Source organism: Malaclemys terrapin, chromosome 2 (genome assembly GCF_027887155.1).
Source record: "Malaclemys terrapin pileata isolate rMalTer1 chromosome 2, rMalTer1.hap1, whole genome shotgun sequence".
Classification (NCBI taxonomy): Eukaryota; Metazoa; Chordata; order Testudines; family Emydidae; genus Malaclemys; species Malaclemys terrapin.
In genome coordinates, this window is record NC_071506.1 from 4400993 (window position 1) to 4415867 (window position 14875).

At 45.4% G+C, this 14875-nt stretch overlaps 1 protein-coding gene across 1 annotated transcript in view; it reads left to right on the forward strand.

Moving 5' to 3' along the window:
- ZC3H3 (zinc finger CCCH-type containing 3) overlaps positions 1-14875 on the forward strand; it is a 341104-nt gene that overhangs the window by 107113 nt on the left and 219116 nt on the right. The window lies entirely within an intron of this gene.

Consider the following 14875-nt stretch of genomic DNA (forward strand, 5'->3'; position numbering starts at 1 on the left):
CTGCAGTCACTGCTCCTGTCCCACGCTGGGCAAGGGGCATCCCCATCCCCCACCCCCAGTGAGGCTATGGTGAGGGGCAGCAGCAGGGGAGGAGGTGCACATGTGATGGCAGCCCCTCTCCCCCCCTCGACACTCACCACAGGGGAGGCGAGGGAGTTCCTGGACCTGAGCAGGGCCCTAAGAGCACATGCAGTGACAGTGGTGCGAGGTGAGTGTGCTGCCGGGGGGGCAGAAGGGACCCCTCCCCCAGAGCTTGCTGCTGCCGGCGGATAGAGGGCTGCGGGGAGTCCTCCTCTCTGGCCCCAGCCCCGGGGCAGCCTGCCTGCACCCCAAACTCCTCATCCCTGGCCCTGCCCCACCTCAGAGCCCGCACCCCCAGCCAGAGCCCTCACCCCCTGCACCCCAACCCTATGCCCTAGCCCTAAGCCCCCTCCTGCACCGTGAACCCCTCATCCCCAGCCAGAGCCCTCATCCTCCTGCATCCTAACCCTCTGCCTCAGCCCTGAGCCCCCTCTTGCCTCATGAACCCCTCACCCCAACCCTCTGCTCTAGCCCTGAGCCCCCTTCAACACCCCAAACCTCTCATTCACAACCCTCACCCCTGCACCCCAACCCTCTGCCTGAGCCCCTCCCACATCCCTCATCACCAGTCGCACCCCAGAGCCCTCACATTTTTATATTTATTTTTAAAAAATATATATTGGCTTACAAGGCAGGGGCAGGGGGGCAGGACTGGGACCTGTTCTGGGCACCACCAAAAATTATGCAAACATGCTGCCCTTGACAAGGAGAGGAGACTTTCTTTTTCAGCTGGGAATTGAAATGGGGCGGAGGGCTGATGAAATGACTACAGTAAGATGGCAGGAGAATTCTGTGGAGGGTATTTGCACCAACAGTGAGTGGAGAGGAGCTGGAGAAACAACAGGCCAGAGTTAGGCATGTAGTCAAGAGAGGAGAAGAACGATGTGGCAAACTAAGAAAGCTAACAGGCTTTTTAAACTAAGGCCGGTTTTCAGATGGATCCTGAAATGAGCAGAGAGTCGGGGGAAGTGAGTGATGTCATCTGGGAAGATTAGAATCCTCACAGTTATCTGGTAAGAATTGCAATGAAATTTCATTCTAATGCCCTTTTATATTGGGATTTTACTCCACCACCACTGTCCTGTTTTAATTCCAGGCTTCAAACCAATTTGTTGCCAAAAACATCTAAATGAAAAGCCCCTAATTGAAGCTGTTTTTGAGAAGTGTTATTGCTTAGTCTGTGCCCTGCAGCTAGGAAAATGTGATTATTTGTTCTCCAGTTTGTTTAAACTCGGCGATAAATACTTTTAAGCATGTTGCACTTATTTCAGGAAGATGGACATCATTACCAGTATGCTTTGAACTTGAGGAGGAAAAGGCAGGCAATATTACTAGTATAAAAAAAATGCAGTGTCCTAAAATTAAGATAATAGACTTTTCTTAAACAGCTCAGCAAGTCCTGAAAGTTAATTTTTCTCTCTACCATCCCCAAAGCAAGGGGAGATGGGCCTTGCAAGGTGTGAGACCATAGTCTTATGTGTGTGATGGTAACACTTGTTATAGGACAGACTTTGCACATCCTTATTTGGGGCCAGGACTTTGCTTTGATTATCTTGCAACAGATCTGTATTTTAAAAAGCTTCTGAAAGAATAAAATGTGCCCTTCTGTCCCTGCCTTGGCTGAATCTATTAGCACTTATCCTGAGATTTTCACCTCTTGCTCACTGGTTCATGTCCAGCCAGAGTTGGTAGTGAGCAATATAGTTTTGTTTCGCTTTGGTGGAATATGAGAGATGAGTTAGCTATTGTACGTGGTTGTCTGAAGAGCCATCACAGTTGCCACTCTCTGCCTAGAGATAGTGTCGTGTAGTTCTCCATTGTGGGGAGGGATAGCTCAGTGGTTTGAGCATTGGCCTGGTAAACCCAGGGTTGTAAGTTCAATCCTTGAGCGGGCCACTTAGGGATCTGGGGCAAAAATCAGTACTTGGTCCTGCTAGTGAAGGCAGGGGGCTGGACTCGATGACCTTTCGAGGTCCCTTCCAGTTCTATGAGATAGGTATATCTCCATATATTATTGTTTTTATTGTGGTCTCCTCCTCCTCCAATAGTTTTCCGGTGAGTTAGAAGGTGCTACCAGCTCCGGCATTCTCAGCTTTTAATAAATTATTGCTTGATGAGCCGTTGATAGCTTGGTTTGCCCCTGAACTTCGGGAAAAGGTTTCCTTGCCACAAGGTGTCCTGGAGACAGAAATCCTGTTTCCTTTCTTTAGAAGCTCAGGAAATCCATTTGCAAAACTTAACTTATATTTGCTACTTAACAGCTAGATGCACTTCCTGTTAACAATTTACGTGGATTTAATATCTTCGCTACAAAAATGGGTATTTCTCTTGGAGCTTGCTAGACCCCAGTGCTGTCTTGCCACTGCATTGTCATTCCTAATAAGTTATGCTAGCTTCATCTGCCTGGGTCCATTCAACGTAAGGAATTAGTGAAGCAGATTCTGGTACTAATTCCCCAAATGTCTCCCTCTGAAATGGATTGCCTTGCTAGGCAAACGTTGGAGGGTCTGTGAAGCCCAATAAGACGTGTGAGTTGCAAAGCCAATGCCAGTATTGTTCTTTGTGGATCTAGAGTCTGAACAGCAATCCTGCTTCCGAGTCACAGGTAAAGTACGTTTAATCATTTGGATTTATTTCCCATTAAACAGCAGTTTGTGATCTTAAACTATCGATTACACTCTGGCATAAGTAGCAGTCTCTCTTGAAAGAGCTCAGAACTGAATGAGTGTGAAAATTAAATTCCCCTCTTAAACCGAAAGATGGTCCTTTTAGAAGCAGATTCCAGTAGCAATATAATTAACCTCTTGCTGTGCCATTCTGTGTGAACATATTGAACATACTCCGTGATAATCATCCCATAATACTGGGTATCTGCTTTCACACTGAATCCGTAACAGTATTACAGTAATCCCAAATCCTTTTGTTAACTCCAGGGACGTGGCCAACTTGGTAACCAGAACAAAAGACATTTGAGCTCTGCAGCACAGCGCTTATGTTTTGCAGGTGTTTTTTGGGTAAAAGTGAATCACCAAGAGAATTTGTAGTTGGTTGGGATAGGAGCTCTGATAACCTTGAATCAAGTTAATGTGTAAATTAGTCCCTGTTGTTAGGTTACATATGATCAACAACCCTTGAATGGTCCAACGAGGAATTTTGTGGATCTGACACCAAGTCTGGAAATGCAAGGACACTCCTAATGCCATAAGACGTAGTCCCATTATTGTGTGTACCGATGATGTTTGGCTTTTTAATTGTCAAAACCCCGTTTGCAATGGATTTGAGGATGGGCACCCTCACATACACCTCTCTTCTCTTTTGAGCTTCCCAGGCTCAGTTTCTGCTCTCTCCTTTTGTCTTTTTCCCTCTCCCCCTTGTCCCTCTTCCCCCCCTTCTCATTTTTGTATTGTTCTTCTAGTTCTTTTCTCCCCGGTTGCTTCCCTGTCCTGTTACTTCACACCCCAGAGGGCCACATGTTCCTGGGCATGTGATCTCCTGTGTGGCTTTGTGATGTGACCTTACATGTGGTCTTGGAGCTGCGTTGATCACTGTGGAAACAGAGTCCAGAAAACTTGTGCTGGTGTCTGCTGTCTGTGCCTATTCACAGCCAGATGCATTGCACTTCTGAGAAAGGAGCATTCTATAGGAGACAGTGTGCCCCTTTAGTTCCATCCACCTATAACTTTGATAGCCAAGACACAATCCCACTTTACTTCACAAAACGGCAGGATCAGATTATTTTATTGAGCAGATACTTGGCTGCTCAAAAAGTAATAGATGGTGATCTTTATAAGGGCTCTTGCAGACCATACACACACAACACAGCTGTGGTACACCCACCTATCTGGGGAGAATGAGGGCGCCCACACAATGGAGTTACTCAGCAGTTCCCAGGTGCTGTTTGTAGCTCCTACCCCTTTTCAGCTCTCAGCTGTAATTTCTGAGTGCCAAACCTGTTCCCAAGCATGGCTTAAAAACAAAACTAACCCAGTGTCAGTGGTGTCTGATAATGCAGTGCCTGCCCGTTGCCACGAAAACAAGAGCCAGGAACAGCTAGCAGCTATGAGTGGTGGTGTAGTCCTCTCTCATCAATTTCAGCTGCGGCTGTTAATGGAGAGCAGAATGATGTTTTTCATATACTCCTATAAACCAGCAGGTCCTAAAATCTACGTTGTTTACACTTGAGAGGGAGAGAGAGTTCTAAATGAGAACATATAGAAATGTTGTTTCTTCTTAAAAGTCCTTAGACTCTCAATTTCTATAAATAGTTTAACATTTTGAAATAAAGCAATTGTATAAAAAGCTTTAATGGATATTTTAAAGACAAATACTTCACTCTTTCCATCATTAAAGTGCTTCACCAACACTAATCATCATGGAACTGATAGCAAGGAGGGAGTTGAGGTTCAGCCCCATTTTACAGTTGGGAAAACTAAGTCTGTGAAGGTAGAGAGAGTGGAAATCCACATCAGAGCTGGGATTAGAACTCCAGAGTTCCTAGTTCCCAGACCTGCGCTGATACCGCTAGAGCACGTCTCTTCAGAAGAGCCCATGCTCCTGTAACAGACAGTATCCAGGTTAATTTCTAGACGGTAGCTGTGTTGTATCCTCACCGAGTGGGGATTTTAGGCTGATTTCTGCACTTTGCCATGTTGTTGCCAACCCAGGTCAGTAGTTTAGACCTTTGGGGAACTGAATACCAGTTGGTTAAGGAGGAAGTTACATTTAATAGAGAGAAACCCTTGGTATCACTGGTAAATACTCCAGATAGCTGCAGAAGATCATTATCTTTTCTCTGAGTATGCCGTGTCTGTCTCTACCTCTGTGGGTTTTCACTTATTCGGTGTTCGATCACGCACGAGCCAGTGATGGAAGCGCAGACATTTAGAGCAGCAGCCCAGGTTGTTCTGAAGCTCCTTATGACCTTCCTTTGTACGCTCTGCCTTCCACACAGGGAACAGCATGGGAGCTTAAATCTCACTCTTGCTTTCAATTGCCCCAGTGAGGTAGGAAAGTCCTGTTATCCCCCCAATTTACAGGAGGAACCGAGGCAGAGAGAGACTAAGTGACTTGCTGAAGGTCAAAAAGAATCTGTGGTGGAGCAGAGAACTGAATCTGGCTTTCTTGGTCCCAGGCTACCACCCTTACCACTGGCCCATCCTGTCAGGCATCGGATGATATCAGCTTCAACTGTAGTTGGTGAGTTGCCAGACCTCCCCAAACTGAAAGTAGCCTCCGAAGGTAAGCTCTTGGCACACGCTGATAGAACTATGCCACTGATCGTTCCTGCCCCTACCAGTGTGAGATGAGCAAAAAACTCATTTGGCAATGGAGAAGTTGTCATTAGTATTTGGGAGGTTTTGGAAAGCTGGTAGTAAAGGTAAAGGTGGCTCCTGGCCTGAGGTTTTGTCAGGCAGATTTTCATCTGGAACGAATATTTCTAAGTATGGTAGGCTAATAAAAAAGTTGACTGAGTGGCTATAAGAGTTCTGGCTTTTAAAGTACCAGATATTAGCTGTCTCAGTCTGCATTTCCAACCTTCTCAGAAAGCAGGCCTGTGCCTCCTAGGGAAACATTTGTCACCATTTTTCCAGGAGTACAGCTCAGCATCGCAGATCATTTAAACATCAGCTCTCTGACATAATCTTACATTATGCAATTCAAAGGATCAGTATCACATGTGTGCCTCTCTGCGGGGTCCCTCATATATTATGCAAAAATCAGTATAAATAACAATTTTCCATCGTAGTATTCACTGTGCAGAACAGTCTCTTATTCAATTTGTGGCACATCTGGGGAAATTGTTTGAGATCCCTTATGAGGCAATTCTTGACTAGATAGCAAATTCTGGAGGCGTCTAAGCCTGAAGAGCTAAGTGCCTGTTTTGAAGATGCAGAGGGAGAGTCCCTGGCAGTCTGAGCGTTAGTACCAGGCTCTTCAATATTTAGCAAGTCTCCAGCTTGCAGCTCTGATGAGTACATTTCCCTCTGCCCTGTAATGCTCATGTTGGACAGTTCATTTCTGCCCCCAATGCCGATGTCCATGGGTGCTGGAAAACGGAAAGGAGGAAAACTGGTTAAAATTGTGAAAGATCCTTCCCTGTTCTTCATTTTGTACCTCACATACTGAACAATGTTCAGCACACTCGCCTTTGTGAATCGTTTTCTTTCAAGGCTGTCTGGTTGCAAAGCCAATAGAATTCTTCAGGTAATTTCAGGTTATAGAGATCAGAGAGACAGACTGTAGAGTCAATCCAGGTGTGTCTACACTGCAAACAAACCCTGCAGCAGTGCGTCTGAGAAGTGTGGACACACATTAAGTTAACAGCCCTTTGACCAACCCAGGATTGTTCCCTATAATATGTTGTCTGCTGCTTTGTCCCGTCTAATCTCTTGTGACCCAAGCAATAAGGCGTCCACTGCTTCCCCATGGGACTATTCTTCAGGTAAGAAATTGTTCCTTGTATTCAGCCATAAAGTTGCCTTTGCTCAGTTTCATCCCATTCCTCGTAGTTGTAACCACTTGCACAACCGTAAATAATTCCTCTTCTTGTGGTTAGACAGTTACCTTATCTCTGTTTAATTGTTGCTTAGCCGAGTGGTATCTACTGGTTATTCATTTGCTTTCCTCTAATATAGCAAACTTTTAAGCCCTTTATATAATATTTTTGCTGCTGTTCTCTGAATTCCTTTCCGTTTATGTACCTCTTTCTGGTATTGAGTTGCCCAGAGCTGAACGTAGGATTCTAGGCATGGCCTCAGTGGGACCTTATAAAAAGGGACTATCGGTTGCTTGTTCTGTGGCTTGATGCCTTTTGCATGCAGCCTGAACTTTCATTAGCTCCTTTTGCTGCCAAATTGTGGAAAATCCTGCTGAGTCTTCTGCCTCAATAATGCAGAGTTCTGCAGATCATTAACATTGCATTTACCAGCTGTACAGTGTGGGACAACTTCTTAACCTGTTTTGCAGGTGTGCTTGCAAATGAGAATATATGTGATCTATGGAGCCGTTGAGAATGCCAGGCAAGCAGGTTCTGCTGAAATGATTATGTAACAGCAGACAGTCAAGTGGGAGTTTCTAGGTAAAACCTGGACTTGGGTGCCCACTCCTCATGCTTGATACCTGGGAGTAAACTTAGTCTTGCCAAAGGTCCCCTTCTCCCCCACAATCCTGTGCCAGATGATATGGACAGCAGCTAAAGAAAGGAACTGTGTGTGCCCACTTTGGGCTCCACCTAAGACACCACAATTGTGATTGCTGTAAAGCAGGGTAACCTGGGAAATGTGTGCCCAAGACCCACCTGTGCCACTTAGGAAATCAGCCAGTCACTAATGGGGTTAGGGGCAGAGTTGGTACTTTATATATTGATTATTATTGGTGGCGGGGGGTAAGGATTTGAAACATTACAATTATATCTGATTGTATTCCTCTCCCCCACATTTTATTAATCATTTATTGTCTTATGTTGTGGTCTGTTTGGTACAGAGAAAGTATCTCCAGATGTATTTGTACAGTGGCTAGCACAATGAGTGCTACAATAATAATATTAAATAACTATAGTAAGGAGAAAAAATGTCCAGCATGGAAAGAAACCCCAATTGCCTTCACTAGGAGGAGCATGATAAGAAAGGTCTATTTTGGGTACCAGGGGAGCAGAGAACTCAGCCTGGGAGCAGCACTGGGGGAACAAACACAATGAATTTGAGGGCTCGTCTGCACGGTAGGGTAATACATTCTACAGGGGGTTGATTTCTAAAGCGCCCTAATGTGTGGTGCATTAATTGGTCCGTGTAAGTCCCGCCTGTGCTCACTGGTTTAGGGGTCGTAGGTTCCAATCTTGCTGGGGCGTGGGTAGCAGTCTCTGTTTAACACTCTCCTTCCTCGTTGGCTCAACGCTCCTCAGCCTAAACCAACCTCCTCCCTGTGGTGAGGTGATCTGCAGCTGGGTTCCATAGCTCAGGGGGTTAGAACAGTGGTCTCGCAATACCAGGGTCGTAGGTTTGAATCTCGCTAGGGTCTGAAAAGCAGTCCCTGGTTCAATCTCTCCTCACTGGTGGCTCGTCGCTCCTTCCTTGGTCATGTGGCACTCCTCAGCCTTAAACAACCTCCTCCCTCTGCTGAGGGGAACTGGGGTCTAACTTCGTAGCTCAACAGGTTAAAGCAGTGGTTTCAGAATGCAGGGGGTCGCAGGTTTGAATCTCGCTGTAGCAGTCTCTGCCTCAAACAGTGCACTTTAATTTAGTGCTGTTTGAAACAATACTACATTAAAGTGCACCAGCCTGGTCTGCGTGGACCAGTTCATGCAAAGCACATTAGAGGGCTTTAGAAATCACACCCCCAGAGAGCACTTAACCGCACCATATAGACAAGTCCTGAGATGTGTTAGACATGCATAACAATGTTAACATTTCAGCAGCCCTAATTAGGATTTTGAAGTGGATAGTTCGTAGATCACTTGATCATTACCTGTTAGGTTCACTCCTGACATTGGCCACTGTCTGCAGACAGGCTACTGGGCTGGATGGACCTTTGGTCTGACCGAGTATGGCCGTTATGTTCTTATTGAAATGAAGGAGGAGTACAGTGTGTCCCTACAGCTAGAGAAATAGACCAAGGTCTTATCTACACACAATTTGTGCACAAATTTAACTCAATCAGTGAACCTTCCTAGTGTGGATACTCTGAAATTGGTACAAAGCCTGGCCTACCTAGTTCTGTCATTTAAGGGGGTGATTTTTACCAATGTAGCTACGCTGGAAAAAGCCCTAGTGTGGGTGCAGTTATACTGGTGTAACTCTGCTTATGCCTGTTGGAGGAAGGTTCGCACACACAGCTGCACTGATTTAACTAAATTGGGTTTATATCACACATTGAGGCCTGCTCCACACTAAAAACGGAGCATTCGTAAAACTACAATACCCACCTGGGGAAGTGAGGAAACAGATTGACAGAGCAAGACGGGTACCCAGAAATCACCTACTACAGGACAGGCCCAACAAGGACAATAACAGAACACCACTGGCCATCACATACAGCCCCCAGCTAAAACCTCTCCAGCGCATTATCCACGACCTACAACCTATCCTGGAAAATGATCCCTCACTCTCACAGACCTTGGGAGGCAGGCCAGTCCTTGCTTACAGACAACCTCCCAACCTGAAGCAAATACTCACCAGCAACTACACACCACACCACAGAAACACCAACCCAGGAACCTATCCCTGTAGCAAACCTCGTTGCCTACTCTGTCCCCATATCTACTCTGGCAACAGCATCAGAGGACCCAACCACATCAGCCACACCATCAGGGGCTCATTCACCTGCACATCCACTAATGTCATATATGCCATCATGTGCCAGCAATGCCCCTCTGCCATGTACATTGGCCAAACCGGACAGTCCCTCCGCAAAAGAATAAATGGACACAAATCGGACATCAGGAATGGTAACATACACAAGCCAGTAAGTGAACACTTCAATCTCCCTGGTCATTCTATCACAGATTTAAAAGTCACTGTCATTGAACAAAAAAACTTCAGAAACAGACTTCAAAGAGAAACAGCAGAACTAAAATTCATTTGCAAATTCAACACCATTAATCTGGGCTTGAATAGGGATTGGGAGTGGCTGGCTCACTACAGAAGCAGCTTTTCCTCTCCTGGAATTGACACCTCCTCATCTATTATTGGGAGTGGACTACATCCACCCTGATTGAATTGGCCTTGTCAACACTGGTTCGCCACTTGTGAAGTAACTCCCTGCTCTCCATGTGTCTGTATATAATGCCTGCATCTGTAGCTTTCACTCTATGCATCCGAAGAAGTGAGGTTTTTACTCACGAAAGCTTATGCCCAAATAAATCTGTTAGTCTTTAAGGTGCCACCAGACTCTTTGTTGTTTTACTAAAAACGGACACGAGCGTTCCTGTGCTGTTTATGGCTGTGATTCTGTGTGTTTTTTACCATCACAGTCTCAATGTAAACTTCGCTCTCGTGGTTACCCCCCCAGGTGACCTCTACAATACACATTCAGTAAAGATTTTCAATTATTCCCTTATTTGATTTGTGGCCCTGATCCTGCACTAAGGAATTCAGTGGAAGCAGAATCAGAGCCAGGATCGGTATCTATGGTATATTATACTTGCCCCCCTTTAGCTTTCTTGTTAACAGGCTGCCTTTGAAACAGGCGGCTCTGGGGCTCAGCCACACTAGAATTATTGTTGGTTTCATCTGCCTCCTGCTTTTTCACCCGCCTGTCTTCCCTGATAGATTTGTAGAAGCCTGTTAGGCTAATGCTAACTCATCCTTCTTTCCAGCGATTCCCCTAAAGCCCTGAATGGCTGTAGCCGTACCACCTTTGCTGTTCATTTTCTAACCCTGGCATTCATTGCCCTCGAGGGCTCCCCTACCCTGAACTGAGTTCCAAGTAACGGAAAATAAACACATCACTTCTGCTGTTGCCCATTTTCCACTGACTTCGGGGTTCAGTTTGGTGCCTACCCTTCCTGACTGTCTTGATGGCAGCTCCTGTGGCTCTCTCGCTGCAAGTCTTAATGGCCCCTTGTGACCCCACAAGGGGTCCACAGTCCCTCTCTGTTTCCAGTGTGGATCCTCGTGACCCTCAGATGTTGGAGCATCTTACAGAGCCCGACTGGCCCACTTCTTGGTCCTTGCATTTTTCCTTTACAAAGGAATTGAAATCTGTTGTCTCTGGGAATCCCAGCTCCCAGACTTTATCCTTGCACTGTACCTTGATCATTCGGGTACTTTATTCCTCTCACTTTTAGGAACATAGGATTTACCCTACCAGTTTAGATGATTAGCTAATCTATCCCAACAATGGCTGCTAGTTTACTGTCTTTCTCTACTTACCATGCTTGATTATTGGTACTCTGGGCATGTGCCAACGATATTCTATCTCTAGAGAAATAACGTAGTAAACTGAACAAAGATCTGCAGAAATAAACAAAGGGTGGTGAGTTATCATCATCTGGTTATACGTGCTGCCTTTCTGTCAGTACAGCTCCTGTGTGATTGTAGGCATAAGAAATTATGCAGCAGAGAATTTAGGAAGTTTTCCTGGCTCCTCAGCCCAACAGCGAGATCCAGCAGACGAGGGCACATTCTCCCCAAGGAAGAGATGGAAGTCTCATTTTTTGGTTCATTGAAAATTGTGTTGGAGAAATTGCTGAAAAATGTAGAGGAGAATCCTGCTTTGGCTGGGAGACAGACTAGACTGGTTAATGTCTTTCCCGCTTCTGATTTCTATGGTAGCTATGGAGAAGTAAAATGTAAGTGGTTGGAGCCTTTGAGATAAAGGGTGCTATATAAATAAGAAGGAGGTAGTCTTTTTCCATGTTCACCCGATTTGGAGGGGATGTAAGATCTCAAGATGAACGCATGTACATGTGAACATGTGGACATACAAATCCATTCTAAGGAATTCTGGTTTTAGGGAAACAATCCTATTTTGTCACTTTGTATAAAAAACTTAGCCTCTCCCCTCACTTTGAACGTTCATTTTAGCTATTCATTAATTTGGGGGGAGGAAAAATGAAAACAAATGAAAATCACTGATGGTTGAAGCCGATGGAAGATGAACACTAGCCTTGAGAATGATCCCATTGTTAAGGCAAAGAACTAGGAGTTTGAGTTCTGTTCCTGGCTCTACCACAGACTCCCTATGTGATGCTAGGAAAGGATGTTTATTCTCTCTCCCCCCCACCTCAGATTTCCCATCTGTAAAATGGGGATCATGCTTCCCTAGCTCTCATGAGTGTTGTGTGTCTGAGTGAATGCACAGACACACTTAGAATGTGCTGTGTAAGTGCAAAGTATATTATTGTGAAGCTTAACCAGAGAGGTTTGCCACCTTGATGTTACAGTGTTCAAACGTCTTCCTAAAAGGCTGAGTCGAAAGAGAGGCACGCTTTGGTTCTTTGACTCCATCAGCTCATAAGGAACCTTGGGAAGGATGCATACATAAGTATCGCTTTAAGACTTTTATGGCAATAAGGTGCCATTGTGAAGGTCAGCCATAAGGTGTCTAAGTTTCCAAACCAGGTTTTTTCCTTCCTCCTTTCCTCTTCTCCTTGGGTGTGGTTGGTGTGAATTGTTCACGGGGGAGGCATGTCTCGGAGTAAAACCACCATCTCAGCAATGCACGGAGCACTCTGGTGTGCATGAGCTGTGAGCCCTGGCTGATAAATGGTGCTCATATCCCATTCAAATATGATGCAAGCAGTTTTTTTGTAGTTTGTCTTCCATTGCGGTAGTAAAGTTTTTAATTAGGAAAGCTAATGAGATCGATTAGTCATTAGAACTGACCTCTGGATCTCTGCAAGGAGCGTGCGTGTGTGTGCTGGGCTGATAACGGGAGGCGCTGGGGTATTGTTTGTAATAAAAGCGTAAAGTGTTTGATTTGAGTGAAATGTGCCACAGGGAATACATCATGCGGCGAAAAAAAATTACAACCCTGGGAGCCTGTAATGAAGGGAATTAAACCAACATCCTATCTAAATAACATGATTATCTACACAAAACCCCTCAGCTAGCAAGTAATAATAGAAAACTGAGCTGCTTCGGAGAGTCTCTTTCAGAACGTGGTTAATGCCAGAGACTCGCGCACACCAGTATCAGAAGAGCAGCTACTGTATGAATGCAACATCCAATTACCGCTGTGGAATAGAGTTTGCCAGGCGCCGGTCTGTCTGTGTTTTGGGAATGGTGGGGAGGGGGAACTGAAAGCCACCACAATTTGGGACTTCTATTTCTTACCTCACTTGTAAGTGCAAGGCAGTGAGGGATGTCAGGCAAGAGTTTGATTGGTTGTCTGATTGATTAGCAGCTACGAGAGCTTGTAAAGGTGCCAAAACGAAAAAAAAAATAACTTTAATGTATTTGACAAATTCCCAACTTAAATAATTGTATAAGGTCAGAACATAGGTAAAGAGTCAGCTAATATTTCAAATATGCAAGTAGCATGCTTAGGCAAATTCCTACAGGGATCTGTACATATTACACAGTAATACACAGTATTCTTGCCAGCAAATTAAAAAAGTATGGATTGGATGAATGGACTATAAGGTGGATAGAAAGCTGGCTAGATTGTCGGGCTCGATGGCAAGTGATCAACAGCTCGATGTCTAGTTGGCAGCCGGTATCAAACGGAGTGCCCCAGGGGTCGGACCTGGGGCCGGTTTTGTTCAACATCTTTATTAATGATCTGGACGATGGGATAGATTGCGCCCTCAGCAAGTTCAGAGATAACACTAAGCTGGGGGGAGCTAGATAATCTGGAGGGTAGGTATAGGGTCCAGAGTGACCTAGACAAATTGGAGGATTGGGCCAAAAGAAATCTGATGAGGTTCAACGAGGACAAGTGCAGAGTTCTGCACTTAGGAAGGAAGAATCCCATGCACCGCTACAGGCTGGGGACCGACTGGCTAAGCAGCAGTTCTGCAGAGAAGGACCTGGGGATTACAGTGGATGAGAAGCTGCATATGAGTCAATGGTGTGCCCTTGTTGCCAAGAAGGCTAACAGCATATTGGGCTGTATTAGTAGGAGCATTGCCAGCAGATCGAGGGAAGTGATTATTCCCCTCTATTTGGCACTGGTGAGGCCACACATCTGGAGTATTGCGTCCAGTTTTGGGCTCGCCACTACAGAAAGGATGTGGACAAATTGGAGATAGTCCAGCAGAGGGCAACGAAAATGATTAGGGAGCTGGGGCACATGACTTACGAGGAGAAGCTGAGGGAACTGCACTTGTTTAGTCTGCAGAAGAGAAGAATGAGGGGGGATTTGATAGCAGCCTTCAACTATCTGAAGGGGGGTTCCAAAGAGGATGGAGCTCGGCTGTTCTCAGTGGTGGCAGATGACAGAACAAGAAGCAATGGTCTCAAGTTGCAGTGGGGGAGGTCTAGGTTGTGTATTAGGAAACACTATTTCACTAGGAGGGTGGTGAAGCACTGGAATGGGTTACCTAGGGAGGTGGTGGAATCTCCATCCTTAGAGGTTTTTAAGGCCCGGCTTGACAAAGCCCTGGCTGGGATGATTTAGTTGGGGATTGGTCCTGCTTTGAGCAGGGGGTTGGACTAGATGACCTCCCGAGGTCTCGTCCAACCCTATGATTCTGTGATTCTACATGCAAGGAAACACGTGTGAAAGTTTAGAAATAAGATGTAGTCTAATGTTTGGCAAGGAGAAACAGGGAGCCAGGGACTCCTGGGCTCTCTTCACATTTTTGCCACTGCTTTTCTGCATGACTTCTGTGTAAAATAGCTTCGTGACTTTTAAGATCCATAAAAAGCTTTACTGAAATGTTAAGTGTAGTCCTATTAAATCTATGGATATGAAATGTGTGGAGTGGGTCAGCCCTACCATTATATTCCCCTTCTAAAGGGGGAGAGGCAGAACTGCTTTCCAGTGTGAACCTCTGTGATATTATAGATGCTTGGCCAGAAACATGTCCTCATATGAATTGTGAATGGCTTTGTTTGAGGCCATTCAGAGAAGTGGAGTCATTTAGTTTTTAGTTCCAACTCTGGACTTTCTGCTAGAGGATAGCAAAACATATGAAGGCCTGGCATCACTAAAGCTCTCTGTGAGGAATCTGGAGTTTGCTCCCCCGCACTTGGTCTGAAATAGGCCAGATCAGGGGATAGTTTAGATCTGTTAGATAGGGCTTTGGAAAAGATTGAGGGTATACGTCTTAGATAATGAAGGGGTGGAAAAGAGTTTTTGTAGGTGGCTGGCTTGAGCGCCTGTTGAATTGATCATGTTAATGTTGCTGAGA